The 23,793-nt window shown below is 44.0% G+C and overlaps 3 long non-coding RNA genes across 27 annotated transcripts; 2 read left to right on the top strand and 1 right to left on the bottom strand.

Annotated features, from left to right (window-relative positions):
* Positions 1-1,676: 1,676 nt before the first annotated feature.
* On the top strand, positions 1,677-5,739 carry LOC118380452 (uncharacterized). The gene is made up of 4 exons (XR_008064529.1): positions 1,677-1,694; positions 3,437-3,543; positions 5,316-5,444; positions 5,657-5,739. It is a non-coding gene; the product is annotated as an uncharacterized LOC118380452 (long non-coding RNA).
* Positions 5,740-10,884: 5,145 nt separating this feature from the next.
* Positions 10,885-17,606, bottom strand: LOC118381369 (uncharacterized). 25 transcript variants are annotated; one of them, XR_008064511.1, is made up of 7 exons: positions 14,256-14,489; positions 13,953-14,017; positions 13,565-13,889; positions 13,077-13,141; positions 12,957-13,021; positions 12,707-12,861; positions 11,690-11,925 (listed from the first exon to the last, which is right to left on the bottom strand). It is a non-coding gene; the product is annotated as an uncharacterized LOC118381369 (long non-coding RNA). The 25 variants fall into 25 exon arrangements; XR_008064514.1 differs by lacking the exons at positions 11,690-11,925; positions 12,707-12,861 and adding an exon at positions 10,885-11,680 and having other exon boundaries at positions 12,862-13,021; positions 13,077-13,206; XR_008064509.1 differs by lacking the exons at positions 11,690-11,925; positions 12,707-12,861 and adding an exon at positions 10,885-11,680 and having other exon boundaries at positions 12,862-13,021.
* Positions 17,607-19,104: 1,498 nt separating this feature from the next.
* On the top strand, positions 19,105-20,491 carry LOC127907698 (uncharacterized). Its single transcript, XR_008065451.1, has 3 exons — positions 19,105-19,649; positions 19,947-20,050; positions 20,443-20,491. It is a non-coding gene; the product is annotated as an uncharacterized LOC127907698 (long non-coding RNA).
* Positions 20,492-23,793: the final 3,302 nt, after the last annotated feature.

Here is a 23,793-nt window from a genome sequence, read left to right as displayed (position 1 = left end):
CATGCAGAGAACCATGGAGAGAACCATGCAGAGGACCACGGAAAGAACCATGCAGAGAACAATGGAGAGAAACATGCAGAGGACCACGGAAAGAACCATGCAGAGAACCACGGAAAGAACCATGCAGAGAACCATGCATAGAACCACACAGAGAACAATGGAGAGAAACATGCAGAGAACCATGCATAGAACCATGGAGAGAACCATGCAAGAACCACAGAGAGAAACATGCAGAGAACTACAGAGAGAACCATGTAAGAACCTTGGAGAGAACCATGGAGAGAACCATGCAGAGAACCACGGAGAGAGACATGCAGAGGACCATTGAGAGAACCACGCAGAGAACCACGGAGAGAACCATGCAGAGAACCACGCAGAGAGAACCACGGAGAGAACCATGCAGAGGACCATTGAGAGAACCATGGAGAGAACCACAGAGAGAACCATGGAGAGAACCACACAGAGAACCACAGAGAGAACCATGGAGAGAACCACACAGAGAACCACTGAGAGAACCATGGAGAGAACCACAGAGAGAAACACTGAGAGAACCATGGAGAGAACCATGCAGAGAACCACGCAGAGAACCACGCAGAGAACCACTGAGAGAACCATGGAGAGAACCATGGAGAGAACCATGCAGAGAACCACAGAGAGAACCACGCAGAGAACCACGCAGAGAACCACGGAGAGAACCATGCAGAGAATGACACAGAGAACCACGGAGAGAACCACGCAAAGAACCACTGAGAGAACCATGGAGAGAACCATGCAGAGAACCACAGATAGAACCACAGAGAGAACCACGCAGAGAACCACTGAGAGAACTGTGGAGAGAACCGTGGTGAGAACCATGCAGAGAACCACAGAGAGAACAACGCAGAGAACCACGGAGAGAACCACATACATACACAAACATACACAACCACTAATGCACACACGCTCTCCATTCAATTTCATATTTCTCCAGTATGACAACTCTTACATCTCACGCAGTGAAATCTATTCCAGTCAGCACGTTCACTTTTCAACTGTGCTCCAAATCGTTCGGGAATAGTAGCGTGCAGTTTAACATCACAAGTTTAACCTCTATCATTGTCCAGTCCAGCCACAGCACTGAGCCCACAGTTTAACCTCTATCATTGTCCTGTCCAGCCACAGCACTGAGCCCACAGTTTAACCTCTATCATTGTCCTGTCCAGCCACAGCACTGAGCCCACAGTTTAACCTCTATCATTGTCCTGTCCAGCCACAGCACTGAGCGGTACTGTCCACAAATTTCTTGTTAACAAACTATAGTTTTGGCAAGTCGGTTAGGACATCTACTTTGTGCATGACACAAGTCATTTTTCCAACAATTGTTTACAGACAGATTATTTCACTTATAATTCACTGTATCACAATTCCAGTAGGTCAGAAGTTTACATACACTAAGTTGACTGTGCCTTTAAAGAGCTTGGAAAATTCCAGAAAATGATGTCATGGCTTTAGAAGCTTCTAATAGGCTAATTGACATAATTTGAGTCAATTGGAGGTGTACCTGTGGATGTATTTCAAGGCCTACCTTCGAACTCAGTGCCTCTTTGCTTGACATCATGGGAAAATCAAAAGAAATCAGCCAAGACCTCAGAAGAATAATTGTAGACCTCCACAAGTCTGGTTTGTCTTTGGGAGCAATTTCCAAACGCCTGAAGGTACACATTTATCGGTGCAAACAATAGCACGCAAGTATAAACACCATGGGACCACGCAGCCGTCATACCACTCAGGAAGGAAATGTGTTCTGTCTCCTAAAGATGAATGTACTTTGGTGTGAAAAGTGCAAATCAATCCCAGAACAACCGCAAAGGACCTTGTGAAGATGCTGGAGGAAACAGGTACAAAAGTATCTATATCCGGGGGTCTAAGCCGAGAGATTCTGGGTTCGAGCCCAGGTTCCGTCACAGCCGGCCAAGACCGGGAGGTTCATGGGGCGACGCACAATTGGCCCAGCATCGTCCGGGATAGGGAAAGTTTGGCCGGCAGAGATATCCTTGTCTCATCGCGCACTAGCGACTCGTGTGGCGGGTCGGGCGCAGTGCACGCTGACCAGGACGCCAGGTGTACGGTGTTTCCTCCGATACATTGGTGCAGCTGGCTTCCGGGTTGGATGTGCCTTGTGTCAAGAAGCAGTGCGGCTTGGTTGGGTTGTGTTTCGGAGGACACATGGCTCTCGACCTCTGCCTCTCCCGAGCCTGTACGGGAGTTGTAGCGATGAGTTAAGACTGTAACTACTACCAATTGGATACCACGAAATTGGGGAGAAGAAAAGGCGACATTTTTGTTAAATAAAAAAATATTTTTAAAGTATCTTTATCCATCGTAAAACGAGTCCTATGTCGACATAACCTGAAAGGCCGCTCGGCAAGGAAGAAGCCACTGCTCCAAAACCGCCATAAAAAAGACAGACTATGGTTTGCAACTGCATATGGGGACAAACATTGTACTTTTTGGAGAAATGTCCTCTGGTCTGATGAAACAAAAATACAACTGTTTGGCCATAATGACCATTGTTATGAAAGGAGGAAAAAGGGGGAGGCTTGCAAGCCGAAGAACACCATCCCAACCGTGAAGCACGGGGGTGGCAGCATCATGTTGTGGGGGTGCTTTGCTGCAGGAGGGACTAGTGCACTTCACTAAATCGATGGCATCATGAGGTAGGAAAATTGTGGATATATTGAAGCAACATCTCAAGACATAAATCAGGAAGTTAAAGCTTGGTTGCAAATGGGTCTTCCAAATGGACAATGACCCCAAGCATACTTCCAAAGTTGTGGAAAATTTCTTAAGGCCAACAAAGTCAAGGTATTGGAGGACTTATAGAGGGAAGCTTGTGGAAGGCTACCTAAAATGTGTGACCCATGTTAAACAATTTAAAGGCAATGCTACCAAATACTAATTGAGTATATTAACTTCTGACCCACTGGTAATGTGATGAAAGAAATAAAAGCTTAAATAAATAGTTATCTCTATTATTCTGACATTTCACATTCTTAAAATAAAGTGGTGATCCTAACTGACCTAAAACAGGGAATTTTTACTAGGATTAAATGTCAGGAATTGTGAAACTGAGTTTAAATGTATTTGGCAAAGGTGTATGTAAACTTCTGACTTCAACTGTGTATACATGCATATAGCTTTTATGACATTATTAACATTAGAATCCTGTGTATTATGGCTATTATGTACATGGACAGTTTGGTTATTTTATTAATTTATTTTCATTTGGTTCAAGAAACTCTGGCTATTTTATCTAATTATAGGAAAACAAACAACATTTACTAGATCTATATTCCTCTAGTGATGTATCACTTGCAGATAGACCCAAAACTAAATGTTAAAATATTTAAAACCTTTAATTTGTAACTACTTTTCCCTCTCAACTGGGGCTCAAAAGGCCCAGGACAGCGCCGACATCCCACAATGCAACACGTTCCACAGGGGTAAAGTGCGCCTGCGACCTCAGCTCTTCCTCTTTGGACCGACGTCTCCTCAGCAACAATGGTGAGCCCGAAATGTTCCCGTCTTAATCCACACCAATCTATCTAATCCAATGCGAATAATTGATCTGATGGTCTGAAAATATAATTCTCAATTAGATCCACAAATTATTACAGATATTATTGTGAACAAAATGCCAAAATATATATACATTTTTGTTGTGTTCGCAATACCTGAAAGTCGCAGCAATGGCCGCCCAGTACGTGCATGGCTTTCGGCTTGGTGTCAGGTTTCTGGCTGAAACCGGGTGTACTCGGTACAGCGGGGACTGTGTTTTTTTTGTAATATTGCAGCAGTCACCAGACCCAAAGCATGGTCCGTGTCAATAACTCGTTATAGGCAAGCAACTAGCCTGTTTTTAGCATGCTCATCTGGAAAGACTAAACTCCCAGTCCGTCCTCGCTGTTTTCACTAGAGGCGGCGTATCTAATGTTCGGAGAAAACCCGGTAACCGCGACTAACGATCTTCCCGAGTGGGGTTGTCAGAGGTCTTAGTCTTCTGCCTTTATGCCGAGAAGTCAACGGGACCGCTAGTTGATTGCATGGGTTTTTTTTCCCGTCTACAACTTGGCTAATCGCTAACTTTATGGTTCTGTAATGTTGCTTAGGAAGAGACCGTCCTTGGCTCGTCAAATTGGCGGAATGGTTCTGCCTCTGTTTAGATATCTGGCTGTGTTTTGGGGGGGCTGTTTAGATATCTGGCTGTGTTTTGGGGGGGCTGTTTAGATATCTGGCTGTGGTTTGGCATTGCCTCTGTTTAGATATCTGGCTGTGTTTTGGCATTGCCTCTGTTTAGATATCTGGCTGTGTTTTGGCATTGCCTCTGTTTAGATATCTGGCTGTGTTTTGGCATTGCCTCTGTTTAGATATCTGGCTGTGTTTTGGCATTGCCTCTGTTTAGATATCTGGCTGTGTTTTGGCATTGCCTCTGTTTAGATATCTGGCTGTGTTTTGGCATTGCCTCTGTTTAGATATCTGGCTGTGTTTTGGCATTGCCTCTGTTTAGATATCTGGCTGTGTTTTGGCATATATCTGCCTCTGTTTAGATATCTGGCTGTGTTTTTGCCTGGCTGTTTAGATATCTGGCTGTGGTTTGGCATTGCCTCTGTTTAGATATCTGGCTGTGTTTTGGCTGTTTATTGGCTGTGTTTTGGGGGGCTCTGGCTTGTTTTGGGGGCTGTTTAGATATCTGGCTGTGTTTTGGGGGCATTCTGGCTGTGTTTTGGGGGGGCTGTTTAGATATCTGGCTGTGTTTTGGGGGGGCTGTTTAGATATCTGGCTGTGGTTTGGCATTGCCTCTGTTTAGATATCTGGCTGTGTTTTGGCATTGCTGGCTCTGTTTAGATATCTGGCTGTGTTTTGAGATATCATTGCCTCTGTTTAGATATCTGGCTGTGTTTTGGCATTGCCTCTGTTTAGATATCTGGCTGTGTTTTGGCATTGCCTCTGTTTAGATATCTGGCTGTGGTTTGGCATTGCCTCTGTTTAGATATCTGGCTGTGGTTTGGCATTGCCTCTGTTTAGATATCTGGCTGTGGTTTGGCATTGCCTCTGTTTAGATATCTGGCTGTGGTTTGGCATTGCCTCTGTTTAGATATCTGGCTGTGGTTTGGCATTGCCTCTGTTTAGATAACGAGCTGTGGTTTGGCATTGCCTCTGTTTAGATAACGAGCTGTGTTTTGGGGGGGCTATTTCCTATCACATTAAAGTGAGATTTGCTAACTTGAGAGAGTTGTGTATGAATGATTGTATTTATTAATGATTGTCTTCCTCAGGCTAAGCGCACCAAGAAGGTGGGGATTGTGGGTAAATATGGCACACGTTACGGCGCGTCGCTCAGGAAGATGGTGAAGAAGATTGAGATCAGCCAGCACGCCAAGTACACCTGCTCCTTCTGTGGCAAGGTACAGTCTACATCTCTAACATATACAGCCAGTACACCTGCTCCTTCTGTGGCAAGGTACGGTCCACACCTCTAACAAGGTAGGGCCCACGCCGAGGTAGGGCCCACGCCGAGGTAGGGCCCACGCCGAGGTACGGTCCTGCAGAACTGTTACTGATGTGTTATAACAGAGCGGAGATTAATCAAAGCACTTAATTTGTTTTAAATCTTCAGACGAAGATGAAGAGGAGGGCTGTTGGTATCTGGCACTGTGGGTCCTGCATGAAGACTGTTGCTGGAGGTGCCTGGACATACAAGTAAGTAGCTATGTGTGGGTGATGTGGTCTGGGCGTCTGGGTGGGTGATGTGGTCTGGGCGGTGTGTGGGTGATGTGGTCTGGGCGGTGTGTGGGTGATGTGGTCTGGGCGGTGGGTGGGTGATGTGGTCTGGGCGGTGGGTGGGTGACTGGGGGTCTGGGCGGTGGGTGGGTGACTGGGGGTCTGGGCGGGGGGTGGGTGACTGGGGTCTGGGGCGGTGTGTGGGTGACTGGGTGACTGGGGTCTGGGCTGGGCGGTGTGGGTGACTGGGGTCTGGGCGGTGGGTGGGTGACTGGGGTCTGGGTGGCGGTGGTCATATTCCAAGAGGCTTTCTGGGGGGGGGGTTGTGTGCTTTTTGGAAGATGGGCAGGAACTCTGCTTTCCTAGCTTCAGGAGGAAGCTGATAACACCATTGAGGTGCCAGGACAGAAAGGAGATTTGGCTTTGTGGGAGTGGCCCTCCCGTAGGGTTGGGAGGGCCAAGAGACCTTAGGTGGCAGAACTGAGTTCTCCGGTTAATGTGTAGGGTTTGAGCGGAGTCTCACGGTAGAGGGGTTCCTCTTGCTGCTCTGGGGGGGAACCGGAAGGCTGTATGGCTATAGTTTAGTGGCTTCCTGTCCGTCATCTGCACCTGCAGCCTCAGTTGTCCATCCTTGGTCTAATGCTGTCTTCACATGTCTCATCTTAGAGGAGGTCAGAAAAAAATCCGCCACCATCACCTCGTGTTTCTCTATGATAATACACAGCCCCATGTGTCAGGGATCTGTACACCATTCCCAGTTCTTCCACGATCCGCATACTTACCAGATATGTCATGTGTTAAGCATGTTTGGGATGCTCTGGATCAACGTGTACGACAGCGTGTTCCAGTTCCCGCCAATATCCAGCAACTTCACACAGCCATCGAAGAGGACTGGGACAACATTCCACAATCAACAGCCTGATCAACTCTATGTTTTCTGAGCCTAATGGCCACCAGATACTGACTGGTTCTCTGAGCCACACCAGATACTGACTGGTTTTCTGAGCCAGATACTGACTGGTTCTTTATCAACACCAGATACTGACTGGTTCTCAGATCAACGCCAGATACTGATTGACTCCTCTGATCAACGCCAGATACGTGACTGGTTCTCTGATCCACGCCAGATACTGACTGGTTCTCTGATCCACGCCAGATACTGACTGGGCTCCTCAGGTTCTCTGATCCACGCCAGATACTGAAAGGTTCTCTGATCAACACCAGATACTGACTGGTTCTCTGATCAACACCAGATACTGACTGGTTCTCTGATCAACACCAGATACTGACTGGTTTTCTGAGCCACGCCAGATACTGACTGGTTTTCTGAGCCACGCCAGATACTGACTGGTTTTCTGAGCCACGCCAGATACTGACTGGTTTTCTGAGCCACGCCAGATACTGACTGGTTTTCTGAGCCACGCCAGATACTGACTGGTTTTCTGAGCCACGCCAGATACTGACTGGTTTTCTGAGCCACGCCAGATACTGACTGGTTTTCTGAGCCACGCCCTTAGAGTTTCTGTGACCAACTGATGCATATCTGTGTTGCCCAGTCGTGTGAAATCCATAGATTAGACTTGAATTGACTGATTTCCTTCCATGAACTACCTCAGGGGCGGCAGCGTAGCCTAGTGGTTAGAGCGTTGGACTAGTAACCGAAAGGTTGCAAGTTCAAATCCCAGAGCTGACAAGGTACAAATCTGTCGTTCTGCCCCTGAACAGGCACCCACTGTTTCCAGGCTGTCATTGAAAATAAGAATTTGTTCTTAACTGACTTGCCTGGTTAAATAAAGTTCAAAAAAAAAAAAAAAAAAAGGTAAAGTCTTTGAAATGGTCTGGTTTTGTTCAGTACCTCTGGAACATAACTGTCGGGAGAAGATGGAGTCATGGGCCCTGTTGAAATAGTTTGGGAGCACATTTTTTCCTTAAGTTTTGTAGGAAGGACTCTGATCCAGTCATATCAGTTCAGTGTTTTGTCCTGGGAAAGATGTGCAGTCATTTAGCCGTGGCGCTGCACAATGGTGAAATCCACTACGCACCCCAAAAAATATTTGTTTTAAAGAGGCAAGTCGGCTGGCTTGTTCTATGCACGAGACTTGGCCTACTATTAATTTGTGAGTCATGATTTAGGCTAATTAAGTAACTTGGTTTTATTACCACACATTACAGGGTAGCCTACTCTACTGACATTGACAAACATATCATTCAAAACTACCTTGATATGCCCCAACACACTGACAGGTGGATGATTATACTTGGCAAACTGAAATGCTCAAAAGGGGGGGAACAGTGTGCACAAATATGGACCATTCCACCCGTGAATACTATGCTGATTTTGACTTTGAAAAACAGCTAAACTAAGTTAGCTAGCTGTCTTCAAGGTCACGGCTGTTAACTAATGCACTATCTTTGGAGTTCCAGGGTTCACCTCCTCAAAAAGGTCAATACTGTAACGCAACAATTTCAACTTTTTTTTACTGAGTTACAGTATGTAGGAAATTAGTCAATTGAAATAAATTCATTAAGCCTTAGTCTATGGATTTACACATGACTGGGTAAGTGTGCAGCCGTGGGTGTGCCCTGGGGGGCATTGGCTGGGTCTGGTTCCCCAGCGGCCGGACCGATCAGGATGTTGGGCTTTATTAAACTCACACACAAACTCACCCCTCCCCCGTACTGCCAAATTCTCCAACACGGTGGAGGCAGCTTACGGTAAAGCAATTAACATTCTCTGGCAGAAGCTCTGGTGGACATTCCTGCAGTCGGCACGCCAATCTCCCTCAACTTGAGACATCTGTGGCATTGTGTTGTGTGACACAACTGATCATTTTAGAGTGGCCTTTTAGTGTCCCCAGCACAAGGTGCATCTGTGTAATGGTGGTGCTGTTTAATCAGCTTCTTGATATGCCACACCTGACAGGTGGATGGATTATCTTGGCAAAGGAGAAATGCTCATTAACAGGGAAGTAAACAGTGTGCACAAAATGAAAGCTTTTTTATGCGTATAGTTAATGTCAGGATTTATCATTTTGGGACCAAGCCACTACAACATGTTGTCATTTAAAATATTGTGTTCAGTGTAGTTCACTACTGTACTGAGTCATTTTCCCCTTTGTGTTCCAGAGCCACGTCTGCAGTCACAGTGAAGTCGGCCACAGGAGACTGAAGGAGCAGCAGGGAGTCATTTAGACTGAAGGAGCTGAAGGACCAGTAGAGGAGTTACTGGAGGGACCTGACTGTTGTGTTGTTTATCCCGAGCTGGACGCTGCCTCGTCAAACATCCACCACAATAAAAAGCAGTCAAGAGAGGAACGCCTGAGTCTCTGTTACTATGTTGTGTTGCTGATTATTTCAGTCATTTAGTAGACTGATCCAGAGCCACTACAGCAGGGAGTCATTTAGTAGACTGATCCAGAGCCACTACAGCAGGGAGTCATTTAGTAGACTGATCCAGAGCCACTACAGCAGGGAGTCATTTAGTAGACTGATCCAGAGCCACTACAGCAGGGAGTCATTTAGTAGACTGATCCAGAGCCACTACAGCAGGGAGTCATTTAGTAGACTGATCCAGAGCCACTACAGCAGGGAGTCATTTAGTAGACTGATCCAGAGCCTCTACAGCAGGGAGTCGTTTAGTAGACTGATCCAGAGCCACTACAGCAAAATCAAATCAAATTTATTTATATAGCCCTTCGTACATCAGCTGATATCTCAAAGTGCTGTACAGAAACCCAGCCTAAAACCCCAAACAGCAAACAATGCAGGTGTAAAAGCACGGTGGCTAGGAAAAACTCCCTAGAAAGGCCAAAACCTAGGAAGAAACCTAGAGAGGAACCGGGCTATGTGGGGTGGCCAGTCCTCTTCTGGCTGTGCCGGGTAGAGATTATAACAGAACATGACCAAGATGTTCAAATGTTCATAAATGACCAGCATGGTCGAATAATAAGGCAGAACAGTCAGGTGGACTGGGCACAGCAAGGAGCCATCATGTCAGGTAGTCCTGGGGCAGGTCCTAGGGCTGGTCCTCCGAGACAGAGAAAGAGAGAATTAGAGAGAGCATATGTGGGGTGACCAGTCCTTTTCTGGCTGTGCCGGGTGGAGATTATAACAGAACGTGGGATGTTCAAATGTTCAGCATGGTTGAATAATAGTAAGGCAGAACAGTTTAAACTGGAGGCAGCATGGCCAGGTGGACTGGGGACAGCAAGGAGTCATCATGTCAGGTAGTCCTGGGGCATGGTCACTTAGAAAGGAGAGAATTAGAGAACACACTTAGATACGAATAGGACAGGAGAAGTACTCCAGATATAACAAACTGACCCTAGCCCCCGACACAAACTACTGCAGCATAAATACTGGAGGCTGAGACAGGAGGGGTCAGGAGACACTGTGGCCCTATCCGAGGACACCCCCAGACAGGGCCAAACAGGAAGGATATAACCCCACCCACTTTGCCAAAGCACAGCCCCCACACCACTAGAGGGATATCTTCAACCACCAACTTACCATCCTGAGACAAGGCCGAGTATAGCCCACAAAGATCTCCGCCACGGTACAACCCAAGGGGGGCAAACCCAGACAGGCCGACCACAACAGTGAATCAACCCACCCAGGTGACGCACCCCCAGGGACGGCATGAGAGAGCCCCAGCAAGCCAGTGACTCAGCCCCCGTAACAGGGTTAGAGGCAGAGAATCCCAGTGGAAAGAGGGGAACCGGCCAGGCAGAGACAGCAAGGGTAGTTCGTTGCTCCAGAGCCTTTCCGTTCACCTTCCCACTCCTGGGCCAGACTACACTCAATCATATGACCGACTGAAGAGATGAGTCTTCAGTAAAGACTTAAAGGTTGAGACCGAGTTTGCGTCTCTGACATCGGTAGGCAGACCGTTCCATAAAAATGGAGCTCTATAGGAGAAAGCCCTGCCTCCAGCTGTTTGCTTAGAAATTCTAGGGACAATTAGGAGGCCTGCGTCTTGTGACCGTAGCGTACGTGTAGGCATGTACGGCAGGACCAAATCAGAGAGGTAGGTAGGAGCAAGCCCATGTAATGCTTTGTAGGTTAGCAGTAAAACCTACAGCAGGGAGTTGTTTAGTAGACTGATCCAGAGCCACTACAGCATAGATAAAAAAAGATAGACAAACAAGAAACATGCTACATTATAAAACAGTTGTTGACAATAGAGAGAGAGGGAGAGAATAAAAAATAGAAGAGAGAGAGAGTGACTGAAGAGAGCGAGATCAGGTGTGTGTATAATTTAATATTAAGGCTATATGCACTATTTTTTATTCTCTATTGTGGAGAACTGTTTCATAATTTAACATGGTTCTTGTTTGTCTATCTTTTTTATGTATTTGTCTACAAGTTCATATATGTTTACAACAAGCAAGGGGACGATATCAGAGTAGGGGCATTGGGGAATAATAACATACTGTACGGAATACATTTGTACTGTAGTGAAGCCGTCTCCATAGTAATGCAAGGTCTCTTTCATGATCATGTGAAACGTCAGTTGCTATGGCAATGCTGGGATGTGTTTTTCAATTATGTTAAAGGTCATTATGATGCAACTATGATGCTGATACTATATGGATTACAATTATCATCATGAATATTAAGGCTATACGCACTACATGTTATACACATAGACACTCAAACATGCATATCGGCAGAGTTATTATTTATTTGGACATCACACATTATAGTCTTACTCTTATACAGACATAGTACACACTGTCACTACATCACATCCAATATAACACACTGTCACTATATCACATCCAATATAACACACTGTCACTATATCACATCCAATATAACACACTGTCACTATATCACATCCAATATAACACACTCTCACTATATCACATCCAATATAACACACTCTCACTATATCACATCCAATATAACACACATCAACCTATTGAGATCTACTACCCATATAGACACTGTCACTATATCACATCCAATATAACACACTCTCACTATATCACATCCAATATAACACACTCTCACTATATCACATCCAATATAACACACTCTCACTATATCACATCCAATATAACACACTCTCACTATATCACATCCAATATAACACACTCTCACTATATCACATCCAATATAACACACTGTCACTATATCACATCCAATATAACACACATCAACCTACTGAGATCTACTACACTGTCACTATATCACATCCAATATAACACACACTCACTATATCACATCCAATATAACACACTGTCACTATATCACATCCAATATAACACACTCTCACTATATCACATCCAATATAACACACTGTCACTATATCACATCCAATATAACACACACTCACTATATCACATCCAATATAACACACATCAACCTACTGAGATCTACTACCCATATAGACACTGTCACTATATCACATCCAATATAACACACTCTCACTAAATCACATCCAATATAACACACTCTCACTATATCACATCCAATATAACACACACTCACTATATCACATCCAATATAACACACTCTCTATATCACATCCAATATAACACACTCTCACTATATCACATCCAATATAACACACTCTCACTATATCACATCCAATATAACACACTCTCACTATATCACATCCAATATAACACACTCTCACTATATCACATCCAATATAACACACTCTCACTATATCACATCCAATATAACACACACTCACTATATCACATCCAATATAACACACACTCACTATATCACATCCAATATAACACACTCTCACTATATCACATCCAATATAACACACTCTCACTATATCACATCCCATATAACACACACTCACTATATCACATCCAATATAACACACATCAACCTATTGAGATCTACTACCCATATAGACACTGTCACTATATCACATCCAATATAACACACATCAACCTACTGAGATCTACTACCCTATAGACACTATATCACATCCAATATAACACACTCTCACTATATCACATCCAATATAACACACATCAACCTACTGAGATCTACTACCCATATAGACACTGTCACTATATCACATCCAATATAACACACACTCACTATATCACATCCAATATAACACACATCAACCTACTGAGATCTACTACCCATATAGACACTGTCACTATATCACATCCAATATAACACACCCTCACTACATCACATCCAATATAACACACATCAACCTACTGAGATCTACTACACATATAGACACTCTCTCTATATCACATCCAATATAACACACATCAACCTACTGAGATCTACTACACTCTCACTATATCACATCCAATATAACACACATCAACCTACTGAGATCTACTACCCATATAGACACTCTCACTATATCACATCCAATATAACACACATCAACCTACTGAGATCTACTACCCATATAGACACTGTCACTATATCACATCCAATATAACACACATCAACCTACTGAGATCTACTACACTCTCTCTATATCACATCCAATATAACACACATCAACCTACTGAGATCTACTACACTCTCTCTATATCACATCCAATATAACACACATCAACCTACTGAGATCTACTAATATAACACTCTCACTACATCACATCAATATAACACACATCAACCTACTCAGATCTACTACACTATCACTATATCACATCCAATATAACACACATCAACCTATTGAGATCTACTACCCATATAGACACTGTCACTATATCACATCCAATATAACACACATCAACCTACTGAGATCTACTACCCACTATAGACACTATAACACTATATCACATCCAATATAACACACATCAACCTACTGAGATCTACTACCCATATAGACACTCTCACTATATCACATCCAATATAACACACATCAACCTACTGAGATCTACTACCCATATAGACACTCTCACTATATCACATCCAATATAACACACATCAACCTACTGAGATTTACTACCCATATAGACACTCTCACTATATCACATCCAATATAACACACATCAACCTACTGAGATCTACTACCCATATAGACACTCTCACTATATCACATCCAATATAACACACATCAACCTACTGAGATCTACTACCCATATAGACACTGTCACTATATCACATCCAATATAACACACATCAACCTACTGAGATCTACTACCCATATAGACACTCACTATATCACATCCAATATAACACACATCAACCTACTGAGATCTACTACCCATATAGACACTCTCACTATATCACATCCAATATAACACACATCAACCTACTGAGATCTACTACACTCTCACTATATCACATCCAATATAACACACATCAACCTACTGAGATCTACTACACTCTCTCTATATCACATCCAATATAACACACATCAACCTACTGAGATCTACTACCCATATAGACACTGTCACTATATCACATCCAATATAACACACATCAACCTACTGAGATTTACTACCCATATAGACACTCTCTATATCACATCCAATATAACACACATCAACCTACTGAGATTTACTACCCATATAGACACTGTCACTATATCACATCCAATATAACACACATCAACCTACTGAGATCTACTACCCATATAGACACTGTCACTATATCACATCCAATATAACACACATCAACCTACTGAGATTTACTACCCATATAGACACTCTCTCTATATCACATCCAATATAACACACATCAACCTACTCAGATTTACTACCCATATAGACACTGTCACTATATCACATCAGTTTGAACTACTAATTTTGAAAATTACTCTCTCCAGAAACAAGTCTCTCACTGTTGCCGCCTGCTACCGACCCCGTCAGCTCCCAGCTGTGCCCTGGACACCATTTGTGAATTGATCGCCCCCATCTAGCTTCAGAGTTTGTTCTGTTAGGTGACCTAAACTGGGATATGCTTAACACCCCGGCAGTCCTACAATCTAAGCTAGATGCCCTCAATCTCACTCAAATCATCAAGGAACCCACCAGGTACAACCCAACTCTGTAAACAAGGGCACCCTCATAGACGCTATCCTGACCAACTGGCCCTCCAAATATACCTCCGCTGTCTTCAACCAGGATCTCAGCGATCACTGCCTCATCGCACTGTATCCGCCACGGAGCCGCAGTCAAACGACCACCCTCATCACTGTCAAACGCTCCCTAAAACACTTCTGTGAGCAGGCCTTTCTAATCGACCTGGCCCGTGTATCCTGGAAGGACATTGACCTCATCCCGTCAGTTGAGGATGCCTGGTCATTCTTTAAAAGTAACTTCCTCACCATTTTAGATAAGCATGCTCCGTTCAAAAAATGCAGAACCAAGAACAGATACAGCCCTTGGTTCACTCCAGACCTGACTGCCCTCGACCAGCACAAAAACATCCTGTGGCGGACTGCAATAGCATCGAATAGCCCCGTGATATGCAACTGTTCAGGGAAGTCAGGAACCAATACACGCAGTCAGTCAGGAAAGCTAAGGCCAGCTTCTTCAGGCAGAAGTTTGCATCCTGTAGCTCCAACTCCAAAATTCTGGGACACTGTGAAGTCCATGGAGAACAAGAGCACCTCCTCCCAGCTGCCCACTGCACTGAGGCTAGGAAACACGGTCTCCACCGATAAATCCATGATTATCGAAAACTTCAATAAGCACTTCTCAACGGCTGGCCATGCCTTCCGCCTGGCTACTCCAACCTCGGCCAACAGCTCCGCCCCCCGTAGTTCCTCACCCAAGCCTCTCCAGGTTCTCCTTTCACCCAAATCCAGATAGCAGATGTTCTGAAAGAGCTGCAAAACCTGGACCCGTATTAAATCAGCTGGGCTTGATAATCTGGACCCATCTATTTCTGAAACTATCTGCCGCCATTGTCGCAACCCCTATTACCAGCCTGTTCAACCTCTCTTTCATATCGTCTGAGATCCCCAAGGATTGAAAGCTGCCGCAGTCATCCCCATCTTCAAAGGGGAGACACCCTGGACCCAAACTGCTATAGACCTACTATCCATCCTGCCCTGCCTATCTAAGGTCTTCAATATAACCAAGTCAACAAACAGGTCACTGACCATATCGAATCCCACCGTACCTTCTCCGCTGTGCAATCTGGTTTACTACGAGACACTGTCACGGGTGCACCAATCAGCCACACTCAAGGTACTGAATGATATCATAACCACCATCGATAAAAGACAGTACTGTGCAGCCGTACTTCATCGACCTACCCAAGGCTTTCACTCTGTCAATCACCAAATATTATCGGCAGACTCAACAGCCTCGGATTTTTCGGATGACTGCCTTGCCTGGTTCACCAATTACTTTGCAGACAGAGTTCAGTGTGTCAAATCGGAGGGCATGCTGTCCGGTCCTCTGGCAGTCTCTATGGGGGTGCCACAGGGTTCACCTCGGGCCGACTCTTTTCTCTGTATATATCAATGATGTTGCTCTTGCTGCGGGCGATTCCCTGATCCACCTCTACGCAGACGACACCATTCTATATACTTTCGGCCCGTCATTGGACACTGTGCTATCCAACCTCCAAACGAGCTTCAATGCCATACAGCACTCCTTCCGTGGCCTCCAACTGCTCTTAAACGCGAGTAAAACCAAATGCATGCTTTTCAACCGATCGCTGCCTGCACCCGCATGCCCGACTAGCATCACCACCCTGGATGGTTCCAACCTTGAATATGTGGACATCTATAAGTACCTAGGTGTAACAGACTGCAAACTCTCCTTCCAGACTCACATCAAACATCTCCAATCAAAAATCAAATCCAGAGTCGGCTTTCTATTCCGCAACAAAGCCTCCTTCACCCACGCTGCAAGCTTACCAAGTAAAACTGACTATCCTACCGATCCTCGACTACCCGATGTCATCTACAAAATGGCTTCCAACACTCTACTCAGCAAACTGGATGCAGTCTATCACAGTGCCATCCGTTTTGTCACTAAAGCACCTTATACCACCCACCACTGCGACTTGTATGCTCTAGTCGGCTGGCCCTCACTACATATTCACATCCAGACCCACTGGCTCCAGGTCATCTACAAGTCCATGCTAGGTAAAGCTCCGCCTTATCTCAGTTCACTGGTCACGATGGCAACACCCATCCGTAGCACGCGCTCCAGCAGGTGTATCTCACTGATCATCCCTAAAGCCAACACCTCATTTGGCCGCCTTCTTCCAGTACTCTGCTGCCTGTGACTGGAACGAATTGCAAAATCGCTGAAGTTGGAGACTTTTATCTCCCATCACCAACTTCAAACATCAGCTATCCGAGCAGCTAACCGATCGCTGCAGCTGTACATAGTCTATTGGTAAATAGCTCACCCTTTTTTCACCTACCTCATTCCCATACTGTTTTTATACTGTTTTTATTTATTTACTTTTTGCTCTTTTGCACACCAATATCTCTACCTGTACATGCCCATCTGATCATTTATCACTCCAGTGTTAATCTGCAAATTGTATTATTCGCCTACCTCCTCATGCCTTTTGCACACATTGTATATAGACTGCCCATTTTTTTTTCTACTGTGTTATTGACTTGCTAATTGTTTACTCCATGTGTAACTCTGTGTTGTCTGTTCACACTGCTATGCTTTATCTTGGCCAGGTCGCAGTATGCAAATGAGAACTTGTTCTCAACTAGCCTACCTGGTTAAATAAAGGTAAAATAAAAAATAAAAAAATAAACATCCAATATAACACACATCAACCTACTCAGATTTACTACACAAATAACACCTTGTCTCAATTTTCTACCATCTGTGGCTCACAGGCAAACAGCCAAACAGCCAAACAGGCAAACAGCCAAACAGCCAAACAGGCAAACAGGCAAACAGCCAAACAGCCAACGGCAAACGGCTACCCAAACAGGTCAATCACGGCCAAACAGGTAAACAGGCAAATATAAAACAGCCAAACAGCCAAACAGGCAAATCAGGCAAACGGCCAAACAGGCAAACAGGCAACGGCTAAACAGCCAAACAGCCAAACAGGCAAATCCAATATAACAAACAGGCAAACAGGCAAACAGGCAAACAGCACTGTCAGGCAAACAGCCAATAGCCAAACGGCATCAACCTACTAAATTTAAACGGCTAAACGGGTAAACGGGCAAATAGGCAAACAGGCAAATAGGCAAACAGGCAAACTAGGCAAATTTACTAAATAGGTAAAACAGCTAAATAGCACAAACAGGTAAACAGGCAAACAGGTAAACAGGCAAACAGCCAAACAGGCAAACAGGCAAACGGCCAAACAGGCAAATAACCAAACAGGCAAACAGGCAAACAGGCAAACAGGTAAATAGCAAACAGCCAAACAGGCAAACAGCCAAACGAGATTAAACGGGCAAACGGGCAACGCCAAACGCTAAACGGGCTAAAACAGGCAAACAGGCAAACAGCCAAACGGGCAAACAGGCAAACAGACAAACAACCTACTGAAACAGGTAAAGACACTCTCACTAAACAGCCAATATAAACGCTAAACCTACTGGATCTAAACGCCAAAGACACTGTCTCTAACGGGCAAACATCAATATAACAAACAGGCAAACGCCAAACAGTCAAACAGCCAAACAGGCAAACGGACAAACGGGCAAACGGGCAAACAGGCAAACAGGCAAACAGGCAAACAGCCAAACGGGCAAACGGCCAAACAGGCAAACAGCCAAACAGGCAAACAGGCAAACGGCCAAACAGGCAAACGCCAAACAGCCAAACAGGCAAACAGGCAAACAGCCAAACAGGCAAACAGCCAAACAGCCAAACAGGCAAACAGACAAACACACAAACAGACAAACAGGCAAACAGCCAAACAGACAAACAGACAAACAGCCAAACAGACAAACAGCCAAACAGCCAAACAGACAAACAGGCAAACAGCCAAACAGCCAAACAGGCAAACAGGCAAACAGGCAAACAGCCAAACAGGCAAACAGCCAAACAGCCAAACAGGCAAACAGGCAAACAGCCAAACAGCCAAACAGGCAAACAGACAAACAGCCAAACAGCCAAACAGGCAAACAGACAAAATGCCAAACAGGTAAACAGCCAAACAGTCAAACAGGCAAACAGCCAAACAGGCAAACAGTCAAATAGCAAACAGCCTGACAGTCAAACAGGCAAATGGCCAAACAGGCAAACGGCCAAACGGCCAAACGGTCAAACGGCCAAACGGCCAAACAGGCAAACAGGCAAACGGCCAAACGGCCAAACAGGCAAACAGACAAACAGGCAAACAGCCAAACGGGCAAACAGGCAAACAGCCAAAAGGGCAACGGAATAAAACAAATGGAACCTATTTCTTGACTTGTAAATATCAGACATTTGAAAGCTCTGATTTTGACCTTCAGAATACCTCTGATGGCAGTAACTTTACAAGCACTAATTATGGTCACTTTAGACTGAGAATAGTATCTAGTTATGGTAAGGGGTGAAATAAGTAGAGCCAGTTATAATTGTAACGGTTTAGCAGATATAAATAAGATCAGGCTAAAAGAAAAGGAATATAACATATACTGTTTACAGGAAACTCACTCTACGTCCTTAGACGAACGGGGTAATACTTTTCTGTCTTGGACAAAAGAACTCAAAAGGTGTGATGATATTTATTAACAGAAATGTCAATCTGAATGTGCAAATAATCAGGAATGATTCACAAGGAAGGTGGATATTTTTTAATATGAAAGTGGACGAAAAAGAGATTTGTCTCATTAATCTATATGGTCCAAATCAGGATGATACATACTTCTTCGAAAACATTTATGCCAATTTATTGAACTAACAGGCAACAAATGATCAAATCATTATGGAGACCGTAACACATTGTTAAGTACCTCAATGGACCGTAAAGGTAATCACTCTACAAACTATCATCACCCTGCCCTTAAGGTAATCACTCTACAAACTATCATCACCCTGCCCTTAAGGAAATCACTCTACAAACTATCATCACCCTGCCCTAAAGGAAATCACTCTACAAACTACAAACTCATCACCCTGCCCTTAAGGAAATCACTCTATCATCACCCTTAAGGTAATCACTCTACAAACTATCATCACCCTGCCCTTAAGGTAATCACTCTACAAACTATCATCACCCTGCCCTTAAGGTAATCACTCTACAAACTATCATCACCCTGCCCTTAAGGTAATCACTCTACAAACTATCATCACCCTGCCCTAAAGGTAATCACTCTACAAACTATCATCACCCTGCCCTTAAGGAAATCACTCTACAAACTATCATCACCCTTAAGGTAATCACTCTACAAACTACCATCACCCTTAAGGTCATCACTCTACAAACTATCATCACTGTGCCCTAAAGGAAATCACTCTACAAACTATCATCACCCTGCCCTTAAGGTAATCCCTACAAACTAAGGTAATCACTCTACAAACTATCATCACCCCTGCCCTTAAAACTATCATCACCATGGTAATCACTCTACAAACTATCATCACCATGCCCTAAAGGTAATAATCACTCTACAAACTATCATCACCATGCCCTTAAGGAAATCACTCTACAAACTATCATCACCCTGCCCTAAGGTAATCTACAAACTATCATCACCCCCTTAAGGTAATCACTCAAACTACAAACTATAATCATCACAAACTATCATCACCCTGCCCTTAAGGAAATCACTCTACAAACTACCATCACCATGCCCTTAAGGTAATCACTCTACAAACTATCATCACCCTTAAGGAAATCACTCTACAAAATATCATCACCGTGCCCTTAAGGAAATCACTATACAAACTATCATCACGGTGCCCTTAAGGTAATCACTCTACAAACTACCATCACCCTGCCCTTAACGGAACATAGATAACCCACCCAACTCACCCAACTCACGCCCTGACTAAAACAAAGACATAAATAAAATAACTAAGGTCAGAACGTGACATAACTAGCTTCCTCTTTTAAAATATCGTAGATGATTCTTCAGTAAGGAGTTTCTGCAAATTATTTTGTTCCTGTGTTGGAGATTCAGGAAGAATCTGTTCCGTTTTCGACGTTGTGTTTTGCGTTTGGCCTGGTATGGTTTCTCAATCAGAGGCAGGTGTCGTTAGTTGTCTCTGATTGAGAATCATACTTAGGTAGCCTTTTCCCACCTGTGTTTCGTGGGTGTTTATTTTCTGTTCTGTGTTTTATTTTCGTTTGTCATTTTATTGTTTTTTGTTTCAGTGTTCACTATTCGTATTAAAAATCAAGATGGACATTTACCGTGAAATGCAGAGCACTCAGAATTAAAAGGGGTTTTACCAGATTGTGATCACCCTGATCAGACAGGTTTTTACATGGACGATACATTGGAGATAATATACGACAAAACTACTAGAAATAATAGAACATTGTGAAACAAATAAGAAGCCAGGTCTGGTGTAGTAGTTCATGAAAAGTTCTATAAAATGGGTAAAAAAAATTCAATAATAACAGAACAAGTCTCCTTCCTGAGCGGTATGACGGGTCCGTGGTCCCATGGTGTTTACAGTTGTTGTACTATTGTTTGTACAGATGAACGTGGTACCTTCAGGCATTTGGAAATTGCTCCCAAGGATGAACCAGACTTGTGGAGGTCTACAATTCTAGAGGTCTGCTGATTTCTTTTGATTTTCCCATGATGTCAAGCAAAGAGGCACTAAGTTTGAAGGTAGGCATTGAAATACATCCACAGGTACACCTACAATTGACTGAAATTGTGTCAATTGCCTATCAGAACATCGAAAGCCATGACATAATTTTCTGGAATTTTCTGTTTAAAGGCACAGTCAACTTAGTGTATGTAAACTTCTGACCCACTGGAATTGTGATACAGTGAATTATAAGGGAAATAATCTGTCTTTAAACAATTGTTGGAAAAATTATGGGAGCCATATTTAGGTAGCCTGTTTTGTGTTGGGTTTTGTGGGTGGTTGTTTTCGTGTCTGTGTTTGTTTCTCCACACAGGACTGTTTCGGTTTTCACATTTATTGTTTGTATATTTGTAGTGTATTTCCCAGTATTCGTATTGATTAAAGATGTTTCACCCTAACCACGCTGCGTTTTGGTTCTCCTTCCCAGGAAGATTGCACATTATTAATATTATTAATATTATTATTATTATTATTAATATTAATATTATTATTATTATTATTATTATTAATATTAATATTATTATTATTATTATTATTATTATTATTATTATTAATATTAATATTATTATAAGTATTCAGACCCTTTACTCAGTACTTTGTTGAAGCACCTTTGGCAGCAATTACAGCCTCAAGTCTTCTTGGTTATGACGCTACAAGCTTGGCACTCCTGTATTTGGGGAGTTTCTCCCATTCTTCTCTGTAGATCCTCTCAAGCTCTGTCAAATTGGACGGGGAGCGTCTCTGCACAGATACTTTCAGGTCTCTCCGTAAGTGTTCGATGGGTTCCGGGCTCTGGCTGTGCCAATCAAGGACATTCAAATCAAATCAAATCAAATTTTATTTGTCACATACACATGGTTAGCAGATGTTAAATGCGAGTGTAGCGAAATGCTTGTGCTTCTAGTTCCGACAATGCAGTGATAACCAACAAGTAATCTAACTAACAATTCCAAAACTACTGTCTTATACACAGTGTAAGGGGATAAGGAACATGTACATAAGGATATATGAATGAGTGATGGTACAGAGCAGCATACAGTAGATGGTATCAGTACAGTATATACATATATGAGATGAAGTGTGTAGACAAAGTAAACAAAGTGGCATAGCTAAAGTGGCTAGTGATACATGTGTTACATAAGGATGCAGTCGATGATGTAGAGTACAGTATATACATATGCATATGAGATGAATAATGTAGGGTAAGTAACATTATATAAGGTAGCATTGTTTAAAGTGGCTAGTGATATATTTACATAATTCCCATCAACTCCCATTATTAAAATGGCTGGAGTTGGGTCAGTGTCAATGACAGTGTGTTGCAGCAGCCACTCACTGTTAGTGGTGGCTGTTTAACAGTCTGATGGCCTTGAGATAGAAGCTGTTTTTCAGTCTCTCGGTCCCAGCTTTGATGCACCTGTACTGACCTCGCCTTCTGGATGATAGCGGGGTGAACAGGCAGTGGTTCGGGTGGTTGATGTCCTGATGATCTTTATGGCCTTCCTGTAACAACGGGTGGTGTAGGTGTCCTGGAGGGCAGGTAGTTTGCCCCCGGTGATGCGTTGTGCAGTCCTCACTACCCTCTGGAGAGCCTTACGGTTGAGGCGGAGCAGTTGCCGTACCAGGCGGTGATACAGCCCGCCAGGATGCTCGATTGTGCATCTGTAGAAGTTTGTGAGTGCTTTTGGTGACAAGCCGAATTTCTTCAGCCTCCTGAGGTTGAATAGGCGCTGCTGCGCCTTCTTCACGGCTGTCAGTGTGAGTGGACCAATTCAGTTTGTCTGTGATGTGTATGCCGAGGAACTTAAAACTAGCTACCCTCTCCACTACTGTTCCATCGATGTGGATAGGGGGTGTTCCTCTGCTGTTTCCTGAAGTCCACAATCATCTCCTTAGTTTTGTTGACGTTGAGTGTGAGGTTATTTTCCTGACACCACACTCCGAGGGCCCTCACCTCCTCCCTGTAGGCCGTCTCGTCGTTGTTGGTAATCAAGCCTACCACTGTTGTGTCGTCCGCAAACTTGATGATTGAGTTGGAGGCGTGCGTGGCCACGCAGTCGTGGGTGAAAAGGGAGTACAGGAGAGGGCTCAGAACGCACCTTGTGGGGCCCCGTGTTGAGGATCAGCGGGGAGGGAGATGTTGCCTACCCTCACCACCTGGGGGCGGCCCGTCAGGAAGTCCAGTACCCAGTTGCACAGGGCGGGGTCGAGACCCAGGGTCTCGAGCTTGATGACGAGCTTGGAGGGTACTATGGTGTTGAATGCCGAGCTGTAGTCGATGAACAGCATTCTCACATAGGTATTCCTCTTGTCCAGGTGGGTTAGGCAGTGTGCAGTGTGGTTGAGATTGCATCGTCTGTGGACCTATTTGGCCGGTAAGCAAATT

The sequence above is a fragment of the Oncorhynchus keta genome, chromosome 15 (genome assembly GCF_023373465.1).
Source record: "Oncorhynchus keta strain PuntledgeMale-10-30-2019 chromosome 15, Oket_V2, whole genome shotgun sequence".
In the NCBI taxonomy this organism is placed as follows: Eukaryota; Metazoa; Chordata; class Actinopteri; order Salmoniformes; family Salmonidae; genus Oncorhynchus; species Oncorhynchus keta.
The sequence above is the reverse complement of the archived record's forward strand: the minus strand, read 5'-3'. Positions and strand labels throughout refer to the sequence as shown.